Raw genomic sequence first — 17,134 nt, forward strand, 5'->3', positions numbered from 1 at the left:
ATAGATAAAAAGAGAGCGTTTTGTGTTCATTGTGTGCAAAAGTGATTCGTCAGTCAAGATAAGGTTAAAAGTTCCACACGTTTTGGCAGAAACGGTCGATTAAACAGTGACATCTCCGGCAATAGTTATTAATTATTACGGAGTATTTAACAGTTGTAATTGTCAAAGGCGTTGAGCCACCATTACAACACCAGAAACATCTCTGGTCTCGATTCATAAATGAGGATCTTGGTTAAGAAATTGATTTTGTCAAATTATGATTTTTAATTATAATTATTGATCAAGATTAATCAATCAATAATCATAACACCCAACAAGTATTTTTGAATTGAATTGAATTTGAATTGAATTTAATAATTGAAACCATAATTATCAAACTCCTTTTTATATTCACTCAGGTTTTCTTAGTCTGATATTACAGGTTGTTTTGATGTAAAACATTTTAAGCGTGACATAAAGCAGAAATTGATAAAGAGAATACATATGTAGGGGCAAACACTTAATCACAGCACTGTATGTACAAAAATGGGGATGTGGTCCATTTAATGCCACTTATTATTTGACTAGTGTTTGCACCATTTATGTGTTTTGCAAAAATCTGTGTGGATCAAATAAATTGCAACGCTCTACAAGCTGTGCTTACACTTGTTTCATTTTATGCCGCATAAAGATCAAGAATTCCTGGAGGAACTGAGACATCAAGTTCATCTTGTTTATTGTGCAAAAAAAAATGAGCACATTCATTACTCTTAGCATAAGGATTGTGGCTAATTACCATAAAAGCCTCCCACCAGGGCTTGGACGAGCGACAAAGGTCACACCACCTGCATATGTTTGTAACAGAGTTGGAAAATCTAAATGCCACCTCATTTAAAAAGCTCATTCAATTTAGCTTGAACACTGGGGTTGCTATCGATCATGCTGCCTGGTGCATGTTTAAGAATGAACTCAGTTCAACCACAGGAAGGGTAAAGTGTGGCAACACGTCAAAGCTGCACAACAATCCCTCCAAATCCAAATTTTGGAACTCTTTTCTCCTTTATATCGAATGTACAAACCCTTTTTTATTTCTCAGAAGCATTATGCATGTGATGAATTAGTAAACAGGGCCATGCATCCAGAAAGCCTGTCCGTCTTTCTTTCCCTCTGTTAAGCAGTTGTCCCTTCCTGGGGTTATTACATGAACTCCGCTAGGTTTTGTTTGGCCTTCCATAAGGCTCCAGCAGGATCTAATGACTTTCATTATCAGATGATGAAATTTAATTTGAGCTGCATTGGTGTCAGAGATGAGCGGCCCGATATGGACCTACGCTGGAGAAAATAAAAGAGGGAGTAATTACTCTTTAGGGGCACAGGTGAGGTGGGCCCAGTTTGTGGTTGACAAGAGCACAGTGGGTCGAGACACCGAGAGGAGGAGTAGGAGAGGAAAGGAGAGACATGCAGGGTGGGTTATGAAAGGAATCAATAGTGAGTTGCCACCATCAGGTTATGAGATTCTGAGCGAGGATCCGTCTCTTCATTCTGAACGGAGCAATGGTCCGCGTTATTATCCACGGGCTTCTAGACAGTTTAGCAAACAAAAGAGAATACTGGGTTGGCATGAAGAGCCACTTGCTGGGACAGATTAGTAATGTGTGATTAGGAATCTATTCAGATGTAAAATTAACGTTCAGATTCTTAACAAACAAACCTTGTCTGTGCAAGACAAAGGTGATGTGACTGCTTTATTCCTCAAGCAGGTTAAAAAAATGGTCCTATAAATAAGTTTTGTTTTGTTTTTTTCACTATTTATTTTTCCGAAACAAAGGTGGTTACATCCTAAAATATGAAATTCAAAAAATAAAACAGCTAATTGGATTTCATATAGCCCTGTAAAGTGTTTCATGAAAATGTATGAAATGTAAATGTGTAATGTATAATATAATGCAGTCATTTCTATGTGATTTAACATTTAAAAAAGATATATTTTAAGCCAGCTGAATTAAACAGGTATGACCAAGTATGTGCATGGTTGTCCGTCCTGTGTATCTCTGTGTTACCCTGTCCAGGGTGTAAGTCGATAGAGGTGGTTCGGGCTTCGAAACCCCCATTTTCAGGTTTGGGCACGTGCCACTGGGAGATCATGCTGGAGAACACTAAGAACTCGCTGGAAGGACTGAATATCCTTAATGGCCTAACAAGGCCTTGCTATTCCCCAGAACAAGTTGGAATGTGTCACAGAGCAGAGGGATCTCTGAAGGGCAGCTGGACCGTTTTACTAATGCCACTCAGAGCATTATTTAGTCTGCTATCATGGTTGTTAGGCTTAACATTTTCATATGTAGTAACTATAAACCAGCATTAATAGTGGAGCCAGTTTGTCCATAAACTTACACCTCGTCATTGTTTTGCTCCTTTTATCTAAATTGACTCAAACAAGTTGCCAAACGTGCAAAACTGCTAAGAAACAACAGCTTGGACATGTCCCATCTTTAAATGAAAAGAAACAAAATTATTTCATTTCAAGCTAAAGAAATATATTTCTGGAAGGTTATCTTGCTTAAACTATCAATAACAATTATTTTACCAACCTTTGTCATCCCTATTGCTGCTTCGACTTCTTAGTGTCTGTCTTCTCCTTTTGAGCTCCACAGATAGAAATGTAAAATTTCTGAGTAGAATTCTTAATTTGCTGACAAATTTTGGAAAGCATCTAATGTTATGTAACCATGGAGGCTCAATGTGCCACAGAACCAGAACACACAAACCTATGGATTTCTATCAGGTTGCCTTAGATAATTTTAGGCTAGTAGTCAAATTCTGTTCTGTTGTTTAACTTGTGAATTTGGACATTTAGGCTCACATATGAACAAATTATTGGATGGTTTTTCAGTACAGTTAAAGCACATTATAAACATTCAGGCCTAAATGTAATCATGTAAACAAATATGTTTTTGATTAGAAGTGACAAATTCTAAGATACTGTAACTATGTTATATTTTCTAGGAAAAAATCAGTGCTGTGAGGCTGTATCTTGTTAATCTTTAAATCCTAAATAATATATTCTTTACGTTGTGCTGTGTTGTAAAGTTTGCTAAATACAGTAGTTAGGTCAATAAATACATTCATTTGAATTTGCATATATAATTTTAAAAAAATGTTGTCAGTTCTTCCACCTTTCAGCCATTTAGCAGCTTTTCCACTTACCTCTTCTTCCCACTTATAGATACAAGTTTTAATTATGCAGTGAGAAAAACCTGAATCTTTAGAGGGCATATTTACATCTATCTGCATATGCAAATGAGGGAGTGTAAAGGGAGGAGTCTGGTATTCCCTCATGTGCACTCGATTTCACACTCACTGGGATGTACAAAGGGAATGTGACTGGATCCTTGAGTACACACCAATGTCTGAGTTGATTTGTGTGTACAAAAAAAGGTCAGGTGTGACAAGGGTCTGAGACCTCTCTCCAGTCTAATCTGGATATTTAACAAAACAGATTTTCTGCTCCATTTCCATGTACCATCTACATGTAAACAGTTAAATTTCTTTATCAGATGCATCCCCACCTGTTTCTAAGCACTGTGAGAATGCTGCGAATGGCTAATTCAATTTAATTCAAAAATACTTTATTAATCTCAAAGGGAAATTAAATGTTGTTGTAGCTCATTATGAAGGTTTCTTCAAAGAGCCGTTGTAGATGCTGATGGCTGTGGACAGGAAGGATCTCCTGCAGTGGGCCGTCTTACAGCAGATCTTAAGAAGCCTGACTGAAGACACTCTGTTGTTGTAGGACAGTCTCATGAAGAGGATGCTCAAGGTTCTCAATGATGTTCCATCATTTTATGAAGCATCCTTCTTTGCTTCTTTTTAATCATAAGCAACTAGCTGCTTAGGCCAATGTTGGAGCTTCTTTCACTAAATTCAAATGTTATACTTCATTACTTCTAAATGGAAATTAAATCAAAAGGTGTTCATTATAAAGGGTTGTTTCACAGCTTTTAATGAATCCTGACTGCCTTTACATATATGTGGGTGAATGTATGTGTCCTGTGCTCTCTCTCTCTCTCTCTCTCTCTCTCTCTCTCTCTCAAAATTCAAAAACATCTGAGTCTGAGAAAATATCACAGTCTGAGATTTACAGGTCCTTCTCAAAATATTAGCATATTGTGATAAAGTTCATTATTTTCCATAATGTCATGATGAAAATTTAACATTCATATATTTTAGATTCATTGCACACTAACTGAAATATTTCAGGTCTTTTGTTGTCTTAATACGGATGATTTTGGCATACAGCTCATGAAAACCCAAAATTCCTATCTCACAAAATTAGCATATTTCATCCGACCAATAAAGAAAAGTGTTTTTAATACCAAAAACGTCAACCTTCAAATAATCATGTACAGTTATGCACTCAATACTTGGTCGGGAATCCTTTTGCAGAAATGACTGCTTCAATGCGGCGTGGCATGGAGGCAATCAGCCTGTGGCACTGCTGAGGTCTTATGGAGGCCCAGGATGCTTCGATAGCGGCCTTTAGCTCATCCAGAGTGTTGGGTCTTGAGTCTCTCAACGTTCTCTTCACAATATCCCACAGATTCTCTATGGGGTTCAGGTCAGGAGAGTTGGCAGGCCAATTGAGCACAGTGATACCATGGTCAGTAAACCATTTACCAGTGGTTTTGGCACTGTGAGCAGGTGCCAGGTCGTGCTGAAAAATGAAATCTTCATCTCCATAAAGCTTTTCAACAGATGGAAGCATGAAGTGCTCCAAAATCTCCTGATAGCTAGCTGCATTGACCCTGCCCTTGATAAAACACAGTGGACCAACACCAGCAGCTGACACGGCACCCCAGACCATCACTGACTGTGGGTACTTGACACTGGACTTCTGGCATTTTGGCATTTCCTTCTCCCCAGTCTTCCTCCAGACTCTGGCACCTTGATTTCCGAATGACATGCAGAATTTGCTTTCATCCGAAAAAAGTACTTTGGACCACTGAGCAACAGTCCAGTGCTGCTTCTCTGTAGCCCAGGTCAGGCGCTTCTGCCGCTGTTTCTGGTTCAAACGTGGCTTGACCTGGGGAATGTGGCACCTGTAGCCCATTTCCTGCACACGCCTGTGCACGGTGGCTCTGGATGTTTCTACTCCAGACTCAGTCCACTGCTTCCGCAGGTCCCCCAAGGTCTGGAATCGGCCCTTCTCCACAATCTTACTCAGCACTCTGGGAACAGCCTATTCATTCAGAAATTTCTTTCTGTGTCTTTCCCTCTTGCTTGAGGGTGTCAATAGTGGCCTTCTGGACAGCAGTCAGGTCGGCAGTCTTACCCATGATTGGGGTTTTGAGTGATGAACCAGGCTGGGAGTTTTAAAGGCCTCAGGAATCTTTTGCAGGTGTTTAGAGTTAACTCGTTGATTCAGATGATTAGGTTCATAACTCGTTTAGAGACCCTTTTAATTATATGCTAATTTTGTGAGATAGGAATTTTGGGTTTTCATGAGCTGTATGCCAAAATCATCCGTATTAAGACAATAAAAGACCTGAAATATTTCAGTTAGTGTGCAATGAATCTAAAATATATGAATGTTAAATTTTCATCATGACATTATGGAAAATAATGAACTTTATCACAATATGTTAATATTTTGAGAAGGACCTGTATGTCCATTATACTCTAGTAAACACAATTAGCTTTTTAGGCCTTAGGACCACCTAAGAATTGAACACACACAGAAACTACAACATATCTCATCAAACGGAACAGAAATTCTTTAATACATAGAAACAAAAAACATGGGGATTCTTGGTTTTCCCAAACATATTGTGTTATCTCATTTTATTTACATGACCCAGTACACTCCTGGTAAACTTGATATGTACTGTCTTCCAATGAGGCTTGTTTTTCAGATTAAAAGTTACCTTTTGAAACTAACAACCTCTAAGCAGCTATTAAACATTTCATTAAGCCCATATTTGTATTTCTAATTTTGTATTGGTCTGATGTAATAATCTAATCTTAAATGTCAGTTTTTAATTAGCTTAAGCAGAAAATCATCATAATTACCAGAAATAAAGGCTTGAAAACATCAGTCTATGTATATTTAACTAATATATTGTGTTTCAAATTGTTAATAGAGTTACTAGAATAAATACATATTGTTAACAATATTCCAATTTATTGAATATGACTGTATATGTTTTAAGAGCAAATAAAAATCTTTTTTCTGTGAAGCCTGAACAGATTTTTTAAGACCAGGCAGGCATAAAAAGAGAAAAGATCTGGATTTAAATATTGTATTATTAAGACAGTTTGTAGCAGATGAGCTAAACTATGCTATAGGAAACTTGGCACTGAATCTGCTTTATTTTGCCTTGAGGGAGCCCGGTACAAAGGCAGATCTTCCCTATTCCCTCTCTGTCCAAGTGCCCACTCGGACTCGTGTCAATTGTCTTGATAAAAGGTTCAACTTTGAACTGCATCTAGCCTCAGGCTATGGCAGGAAACTTGTGAATCTAACACAGACAATAAGCTAGCAGAGGGTGAAGTTACCAAGTTACTGTAACTTGTCAAAAAAGCTAAACTTGTTTTATCTTCCTGCTTAGTTATCCAAAATCTTCAACTTAGGTTACAACTGGGAGAGAAATATAAAAAAAAAAAAATGTATAATATGCTAATCATTCTTCCATTTCTGAGAAAAAAAATTGTCTCATAGTTAAAATGATAATTCTCATTGATATAACCAGCAGAGAGCAGCATTGCTATCTGTTTGCTTTGCCTTAATCACACCACTCTTTACCTGCTACAGAGACAGCAGCAGTCTGGGCAGCAAGTTACGACGCACTGACTGAAGGATTCTGTAAGGGCTGGAGAAATAATGAGTGACAGGGGGTTAGATAACAGGAAGAACAAGGATGAAGCAACACTGACTGACTGATGGGCAAGAGCAGAGAAACTTAGACTTAATTTGCTGCAAATCTGATGGGCGCCAGAAGATTAAAAATGAAATGCCTGATTTAATTTGTGTTACTTTCACAGTCACTTTGCGCTGTGTTTCATTATCAAAGTGTCATATCTCTTGTATTAAAGCTATCACAATCGAATATCACACATCTCTCTCTACCCCGTGTCTCTCTTTAATTGTGATTGAAAAAAAAACATGGTCGAATTAACAAAAAAAGTCTTGATTTAAATCTAAACTCCTAAAATCAACTTATATTACCTTGATTTATTTGAAGATTTAAGTTTACACGTTTTACTACATATGACCGTAAAGGATGAATAATAATAATGCTGTCTGTTCAGTGTATAAAATGTCCCCAGCTATAATTCTTGCTATGGTTAATCTTAGTAAAGGGTGTGAACAGTTTTGTACATCTCTAGGATTCTGTTCAGAGAAAAAGGAAATATTATTGACCGATGCTTGAGAAGACAGCCACCAACCAAGACTCGTGTCAGTGCCAGAGGGAACATCCAGGCTCTACTGCTTCATCATTCTTTTGGTGAAAAAAGCCCATAGTTTCCATATCTTGAAACCAATCACCAGAATTTGAATCCTCGTTCTGGGGGAGCATTGAACACATTCACAGCTAGAGGACCCCTGCTAGTCATAAGTTGTTCTCTCTTTTTGATAGCTACAATTTGTCTTTAAAATAATTTTAAATGTCAGATAAAGTGATATGTAAAACAAGGTATTCTGAGCTGGATTTTGTTTGTGTGGCACACAGTTAGTGTACCAGTACATACGCTCACTTATTGCTCAGTGCTTTCTGTGACCATCACATTAACCCTTTGCTGAATTGACAATTATGGGAATGGGATATTTCTTTTTTTCTTTTTAATTTTGTTATTGCCATTTGAAGTGTGAACTCTTATGACATCCATCTATCACAATCTCACTCTCTATTTCAAGGAATGCTTTAAATTAGGCATAGAGACAGATGACTCACTGTGTTAATACCTGAAAGAAAAAGAAGAAAAAGGCCATTACCTGTTTCAAAATGTACTGAGGTTGAAAAATCTTTAGGTTGCCAAATCCCAGAAAATATTCCCTCATACCGTTCTTTAAGGAAGGTTTTCTGTGGCTGTATGCATAGAGTATTAGAGTATCGCTACCCCTTTTCCACCTGTTGCTGTGTACTGCTGATCAGCTGGCCAGAAGATCCCTAGTAGGTATTTGTAATACTTACAGAAAATAGAAATTCATCTCTTTGGGAATACTTTTGGTTTGGAAAAAATACTGACAGTCAAGGTGTCCAAAGTGAAGAAGCCCTACCTTTCAATCTTTTTAAGATAAGGCTGTTTTAAAACTTCAGTTGATGAGCTCCAAGATAGTTGGCCAGTAATTTTTTATAAAAATAATTAGATCATGTTAGACAATTTGTTTTAAATTTATGTGTAAATAAGTATCTCATGGAAGAGATTGGAACACCGGAATTCCTTCATTTGGTGGTGTGACCCAATACTTTTGGCAGTATAGTGTAATTCAAGCATATAGTATATAGTTCTGAATAATTTAAATGTACAGCTCTGAAAAGTTATTATCACCAATTGTTCCCTTACCTGCTGACATTATCATGTTGTTGTATCCTGAGGGCTGTGTGAGGGATTGTTTGTGTGTGTTTCATTTCATCTAATTACAGGGGGTGACTGACAGATGTATCTACTCAGCTGGAGATTGTTTGGTTTAGTCAGAAGTAGTATTTAGAGGAGTGGATACCCCTGGACAGATGCCAGATAGTTGTCACTCTATAGTGGTAATCAGGCTGTACTAGTAAGTTTCTCAGCTAGTAACTTTGATAGTTAGTTACGCTCTTGAGTTCCTTTCTCAGGAAGATCCTCAGTTTCTGTTAACTGTCCACCTCTAGTCTCAAGTATCCAGCTGTCTCCTGGCCTCCTCTGATGTTCCTTGCCTGAAACTCTTTTGTGAAGCTCTCCTTCGGTGTCTCAGGTAATCCCTCCATGCAACCTTTCTGTCACTCCTCTCTCTGCTCCTGGGTCAGCCACCTGGGCCACTCCGGCATCTCCTGCTACTCGCCTGCCTGTCAACCCTCCGAAGATTTATTCCATCCTCGTAGATCCTTCACTCTCTCGTGGAAAGAAAATAAATACAACATCACAGTTCATACCAGACACATTCAACCCACCAACCTCAACTTCTATGGATACATTCAGGCTTCCATCTAACACAATATTACATTACTGACCTCTATACTACCATTCCTGCAGATAATACTTTACCTCCCTTCCTCAGTGCCATCCTGAAAACTGAACGCAAGCCCGGAAGAAACTTTCACTTACCATTTTTCCTCAGTAAATCCTTAAACTGCTACTTGTGTCTGTGGTTGTTGCCTGCGCTATGATGTCATTGTAAATGCAATGACACACATCACAGCGAGTGAATAATGAGCAAATTAAGATGTTCATGTCCACTGGATACATTATATTAGTGGACATTGTAAATTTTTGCACCTTCACATGTCACTTCTGTCAAGTTTGTTGCCATTTTCTCAGCAAAAAAAGTGTGTGATTATTTGAAGCTGTGTTTTGTGGAGCCTGCCAACTACATCAATTTACCTCAACAACTTTGACTCATCAGTTTGTTTAGGTCCACTAGGAGCGGAGATTATGCCCAGCATTTGGATATTTTATTGTGAAAGGCTGCGTTCTATTTATTAACCAGTGATTTTCTCAAACTGTGGATTGTTAAAGGTTCCTAATAATCTGTTAATGTTAAATGTAGCTTTACAACAATGGCCACATGGATGTCTCTCCATCTGAAAACTGTATTATATGATGTGGAGTTGTTTCAGAACAAAATGAATTTAATTCCCCCCGAATCCTAATCTCTCGTTAAGATACATGCATTATTACAAAGACACTTCTGATCGATCAAAGGTTCACTTCTTGATTTTTTCCTTGATAAATTTTACATTCTCTAATTTACCCACTATACTGCCCTTCATTCATGTTGTAGTTTATAGCATACCTTCGAACATGTTTACTGTTTAATGGCTTTTAAATATACATTCAGCACATGGTTTTCTAATCTTTAAAAACCTCAGACTCAGAATGAGGAAACAATGACCTCCAAATTATATACAGGTCCTTCTCAAAATATTAGCATATTGTGATAAAGTTCATTATTTTCCATAATGTAATGATTAAAATTTAACATTCATATATTTTAGAGTCATTGCACACTAACTGAAATATTTCAGGTCTTTTATTGTCTTAATACAGATGATTGTGGCATACAGCTCATGAAAACCCAAAATTCCTATCTCACAAAATTAGCATATTTCATCCGACCAATAAAAGAAAAATACTTTTAATACAAAAAACGTCAACCTTCAAATAATCATGTACAGTTATGTACTCAATACGTGGTCGGGAATCCTTTGGCAGAAATGACTGCTTCAATGCGGCGTGGCATGGAGGTAATCAGCCTGTGGCACTGCTGAGGTCTTATGGAGGCCCAGGATGCTTCGATAGCGGCCTTTAGCTCATCCAGAGTGTTGGGTCTTGAGTCTCTCAACGTTTTCTTCACAATATCCCACAGATTCTCTATGGGGTTCAGGTCAGGAGAGTTGGCAGGGCAATTGAGCACAGTGATACCATGGTCAGTAAACCATTTACCAGTGGGTTTGGCACTGTGAGCAGGTGCCAGGTCGTGCTGAAAAATGAAATCTTCATCTCCATAAAGCTTTTCAGCAGATGGAAGCATGAAGTGCTCCAAAATCTCCTGATAGCTAGCTGCATTGACTCTGCCCTTGATAAAACACAGTGGACCAACACCAGCAGCTGACACGGCACCTCAGACCATCACTGACTGTGGGTACTTGACACTGGACTTCTGGCATTTTGGCATTTCCTTCTCCCCAGTCTTCCTCCAGACTCTGGCACCTTGAGTTCCAAATGACATGCAGAATTTGCTTTCATCCGAAAAAAGTACTTTGGACCACTGAGCAACAGTCCAGTGCTGCTTCTCTGTAGCCCAGGTCAGGCGTTTCTGCTGCTGTTTCTGGTTCAAACGTGGCTTGACCTGGGGAATGCGGCACCTGTAGCCCATTTCCTGCACACGCCTGTGCACGGTGGCTCTGGATGTTTCTACTCCAGACTCAGTCTACTGCTTCCGCAGGTCCCCCAAGGTATGGAATTGGCCCTTCTCCACAATCTTCCTCAGGGTCCGGTCACCTCTTCTCGTTGTGCAGCGTTTTCTGCCACACTTTTTCCTTCCCACAGACTTCCCACTGAGGTGCCTTGATACAGCACTCTGGGATCAGCCTATTCGTTCAGAAATTTTTTTCTGTGTCTTACCCTCTTGCTTGAGGGTGTCAATAGTGGCCTTCTGGACAGCAGTCAGGTTGGCAGTCTTACCATGATTGGGGTTTTGAGTGATGAACCAGGCTGGGAGTTTTAAAGGCCTCAGGAATCTTTTGCAGGTGTTTAGAGTTAACTCGTTGATTCAGATGATTAGGTTCATAGCTCGTTTAGAGACCCTTTTAATTATATGCTAATTTTGTGAGATAGGAATTTTGGGTTTTCATGAGCTGTATGCCAAAATCATCTGTATTAAGACAATAAAAGACGTGAAATATTTCAGTTAGTGTGCAATGAATCTAAAATATATGAATGTTAAAATTTCATCATGACATTATGGAAAATAATGAACTTTGTCACAATATGCTAATATTTTGAGAAGGACCTGTATAGTGCATTACATGGTGAACACAGGGATTAATTGATGTTAACCAAGGAATTACGGAGAAAACAATACCAAATTAGCTTAATTCAGAAATACAACTTTAAAAAATATTAATTACTTTCTTCATTTTTCTCTGACCACAAATGCAGATTTATTTTTCTAATAGGACTCATATTATATATCAGTCAAACATTATAAAGCAGTTCACAAAAGGTTTTTGCATGAAATAGTAAAAGATTAAAAGCTAGGGGTGGACAGGAAAGGGTTTGAATTTCTAACCTAGAGCAATTCCATGCAGACTAGGAAAGAAAATTATTCTTTCTGTCATTATAGACTTGACTTCAGACAAAAAAAATTTACTTGTACTTGCCCCTTAAAAGCTTGAGATTTGGTCCTGAGAAAAATTTACATCTTTGTGACAAATACAGTATATTTAGTAATTTAGTATTGTATGAACATTTTCAGTTTGATAGGTTTTAAATGGTTTAATGTGCTAAATCTGAAACAACCATCCGAATAACTGATTAGCCTGCCACTGCGCTTAGGATTTCTTTAGTTTTCTGATAACTGGTTGCGATACAAGATCTTTCTACTACTTGTACGGGAACTCTTATTACCTTCACAGAACCTCTCTTAAGCTCCCCCTAGATGATGGAGCTCATAATCAAGGTTTTAATAATTTTGTTTTGACTTCACATTTTCAATTCTATTTTAGTTTCAATTAATTTTTAGCATTTGTTTGCTATTTTAGTTTAGTTTTTATTATTTGAAAATGGTCAGTTTCAGTTTAGTTTTATTAGTTTCTGTTATAGTTTTAGTCTTTTTTCAGAAATCAAATCTGGGCACGTTTCCAGGTCAGATATATAAAAAAAATTTTATTAAGATATAATGAAAACATTGGTACAGTTACAGTTTAATTTATTTAAAAATATTTATTCACAAATAAACTATAAAAATGAAGTGTAACAGCAGGGAGGTCTATCCACACTGTTGCTAGCATTTCTTAAGCGTAATAAAACAAATAAATAGCAGTAGTAATGTCTGTCTTCTTTACTCTCCTCCTTTTTCTAACACTCATCAGCTCTTTCCTTGCTCTTAGCTTTACTCTTCTTTCTATCAGTCTTTCTATTTTCCTCCTCTCTCCTCTTCCATCAGACGTTCACTATTCTAAAAGAGACATAATATAATCACAATCCTCTCCAAAAGCATTAGAGCGTATAACATACTCAAAAATTACAATTTAACAAATAGAATAGGATTTTTGTTTCAGAACCCCTATAGTAGTTGGATATTTTTAGATAGTATGAAACTAGGATAATCCTTTAAATATTAACTTTTCTTTAATAAACTATTTTCCTCAGTTGATGGAATACCAAAATTGCCATATTTAGCAAAACAAAAAAACTATTTTTACTTGGAGCTACAGGCTCATACAACAGCTCTTCTTCTACTCTGTCTGTAACGTTAACAGCAGCACGACCAGCTACCATAACAGCAGTTGTCGCGCGCAACATGGTCACACAGGCTTTCTAACCCCAGCCACCATAGTAAGACTACACACAACATTTCTCATTCACAAATCGCTAAAATCGGGGACAATTCCGGGGATAGCTTTAGCCAGGGACAGGTTGTATAAATTGGGATGTCTGGTCACCCTACACTACAAAACACTTGGTTTTATCTAAAACACAGTTGGGAGTTTGGTAATCCCACTTTGGACTCTGGCGTTTTATCCCAAGTTTTGCTGACATGACACTAGGTGTGGACGGACCGCTCAGATAACTTGACTGACTTACCTGCCATCTGTTGGCGTAATGCGGCACAGCGAGAAAAAAAACAACAACAACCCGAGACTAGACTTCATACTTATGCATCAGACACACAAATGAAAACTAAGCACATTATCTCTATAAATTCCGTTAATTTTAGTTAGTTTTGTGAACACTCATTACAGTTAGTTTTCCTATGTTTTTTTACTTCTAGTTTTCGTTATTTCGTTACTTTTCGTTAACGATAACAACCTTGCTCATTATCCTATTTCTAAGGCTGAGCCCAGCCACCCTCCAAAGGAAACTTGTTTCAGCTGCATGTATCCCGGATCTTGTTCTTTTGGTCCTCTCATGACAATAGGCTAAGGTTGTAGCATAGACCGGTCAATTGAGAGCTTTGCTTTTGGCTCAGCTCTTTCTTCACCACAACAGACGGGAGCAGTAACCGGAATTACACCAGACAAAGCCCCAATTAGTCTACCCATCTCTCGTTCCACCCTACCATCCCTTGTGAACAAGACACCAAGATACTTAAACTTCTCCGCTTGAGTCAAAGACTGACTCCTAACCCAGAAGGGGCAAAATGTGGACACAGCTCTTGCTTTGGACATACAAGGATCAGATAGCCCTTAAATCCACACCCCTGACACTCCATACAACCACAGCACAAGCACTTCTCCAGATCTACAAAACACATATAGACCAGAGAAGCATAGGCAGCATTTATGTGAGCATACATACTGCTGTTTCCAATGTTGCCATGTATGCAAGTGAGTGTGTATCGGTCCGAATGCATTTCTAATCGAATAGCTCATGTATACCAAGTCTGGTTTGAAATTCACAGTGTTCTATTGCTTAATGACCAGGTATGTTACTTTTCCATGAAATCAGCATTTTGTTTCATTGCTTTTATGAGCTGCTGCACTCAGGAGGCTTAATTTATTTCTAAAAATCTTTGACAACTTGGACTATGTGATGATAAAATTGTGTGTTCTACAATAATGGATTCGTAGGAAGTCAATATCAGTGCATTATTTCCCTGTGGTATCATGTTTTCCTATGCCATTGAAATGAATACCAGAGTTGCAGCAGTGTGACAGTATCTAATAACGTCTCACCGGTTGGACTTGTTAACAGAGATTTATTGCATAATGTACTAAAACTGGTCATGAACTGTGCAAAGTGCGAGTTAATATGACCTTGTTTGAAAGTTTGCCATGAAACGGTTCACCAGAAAAAGTCAAAATTCCCAACTAGACAACACATCAAACCTACTTTTGCTTTTTTTCTTCTTCTTCTCTCTGAAAGTTGTCTACTTATTTATTCCAATCTCAGAACACCATGTTCCCAGAACATATTTCACTTGAATATTTCACCACATGCTCCCTCTGCCCTCCCCCCCCCACCCCCTGACTCTCAGTCTGCGTCTTACAATATTTATTTATTTCAGGAATCTTTTTTTTCACTGAATTACAGCAAAATGGCTACAGCTGTAATCAGAGGATAAGTAGCATCCGACATGGCAGGTGTTTGAAGGAAGATAAGGCGAAAACCATTGTAAAACTGCCTTCCTCCCTTTTAAATGTTTTGGGGGCTCGAACTTCCTTGTTTGATTTGTTACCTACAGCTTCCCTGAGAGCTGTCAGACGGGAGATAGCAAGAGGTTCTCTTTAGGGCTGTTTCTCAGGGCAATGTGTTTGTGCCGTCCTTCAGATGTTAGAGGCGTTCAATTTTGGGATGTGACTTCATGACATGACGCAAATCATGCTTTTGGTCGTTATACTTTAAACGCCAGCTACTGCTCATGAAAAGCGTGTGTGCGCTATACATTTTCTGAACAAACCAGAAAATCAGATCCACAATAACACACACACTTGTATCTCAGGTGGCAGTTGGTAATTATATCACAGTGCTGTTTGGTTGTGCAGAGTCCTCTAGAGAAACTAAAGGCAGTGTGTTCATGTTTGATTTTTGGCTCCAGTTCTCACATACATAAAAAAGCTTCTGCCATGCTCTTAGACCCCCATTATTGAGCCAATAAAAAAATAAAATGTTGTGTGTGTGTGTGTGTGTGTGTGCTTGTGTGTGTATGTGGTGGAGGTGGTGGGGACAGGGTTTCTCTGCTGAAGCTGTTACTGCACAGCAGTCTCATTTTTATTAGCTCCCAAGACACAATGGACGCCAAGAGAAAATATCAGAGCCCACACTGTCTTCTTTGCTTCCTTTCTTTTAAATTAAAGTGATATCTCATTGCTGTACAATAAACCAGCTTTCAACAGCTGTGAAGAAGAATAATAGCAATTGTTGCCAAGCTTCAATAGATGTGCCTGTCTCTTTTCAAGACAGTTTTTTTTAATGATCTGGGATTATAGATGTTTTAGATGTTAATGGTGAATGGTCTCACAGTTTGAGCCAGACTCAGAGTAACACAAAACAACCTATTCAATTTGCCATTTGGCTTAAGTAACACGACTGAAAGCTCATTGTGTTGAACTAACCTCCAATCCCACTAGATCTATGTTTTAGTCCATTATCCATACACTAGAGTAAAAAAAAAAAAATGACTCAAGGAGGTCCAGTGAACAGAAGTAAAAGCTAAACCACCAACACACTGTCCATGTTTCACAAGCCCACAATAAAAGCTTAGTACAAAGAGTAAGGACGTTGTTTGGTACATTTTTGTTTGTTGTAACAATAAATCTTCTAACAATAGAAAATCTGTTTATCTTCCCTCATATTGTACCATATTTGTTAGGCAAATTGTTTTGTGAGTTGATCAGCAGAGTTGATTATGGGGGATGTGCATGTGAAAAACAGCCTTTGATGGATGGAGTGTGATGATGTGGGGGAGCATCTCCCTCACAGGAACAGCAAAGCTTCTCATCATAGGCGCAATCTCAAAGCAGAAAGACATCAGGTTGAGATTCTGCTATCAGATACAATCCTATTTCTATATTCACTACTTAGGACTGAACTCTACCTCCACAACATCTCAGTGTTTAATTCCAAGGAGAGTTCCTCCTGAACAGGAAAATGGAATGAGCTGCAGTATGGACCTCAACCCCACTGCTTCTCATTCGGTTGTGTATAGTGTTCCCACGCACTACTGAGGTTCCTGGTTGTCAAAAGATTAAATCTTTAAAATAACCAACATGTCCTGTTTCTTCTCCAATCATCCAATCTAATTGTTATGATTCTGGGACGTCTGCTCTACCCTGTCTCCCTGGCTGCAATCAGCAGATCAGATGCACCTGGTGGCTGCTGCAGTGTAGTGCAACCTGTGGAATGCCAAGCACCTGTGTCTTCCCTGATATACAGGTCCTTCTCAAAAAATTAGCATATTGTGATAAAGTTCATTATTTTCCATAATGTCATGATGAAAATTTAACATTCATATATTTTAGATTCATTGCACACTAACTGAAATATTTCAGGTCTTTTATTGTCTTAATACGGATGATTTTGGCATACAGCTCATGAAAACCCAAAATTCCTATCTCACAAAATTAGCATATCATTAAAAGGGTCTCTAAATGAGCTATGAACCTAATCATCTGAATCAACGAGTTAACTCTAAACACCTGCAAAAGATTCCTGAGGCCTTTAAAACTCCCAGCCTGGTTCATCACTCAAAACCCCAATCATGGGTAAGACTGCCGACCTGACTGCTGTCCAG

The sequence above is a fragment of the Girardinichthys multiradiatus genome, chromosome 1 (assembly GCF_021462225.1).
Source record: "Girardinichthys multiradiatus isolate DD_20200921_A chromosome 1, DD_fGirMul_XY1, whole genome shotgun sequence".
NCBI classification, from domain to species: Eukaryota; Metazoa; Chordata; class Actinopteri; order Cyprinodontiformes; family Goodeidae; genus Girardinichthys; species Girardinichthys multiradiatus.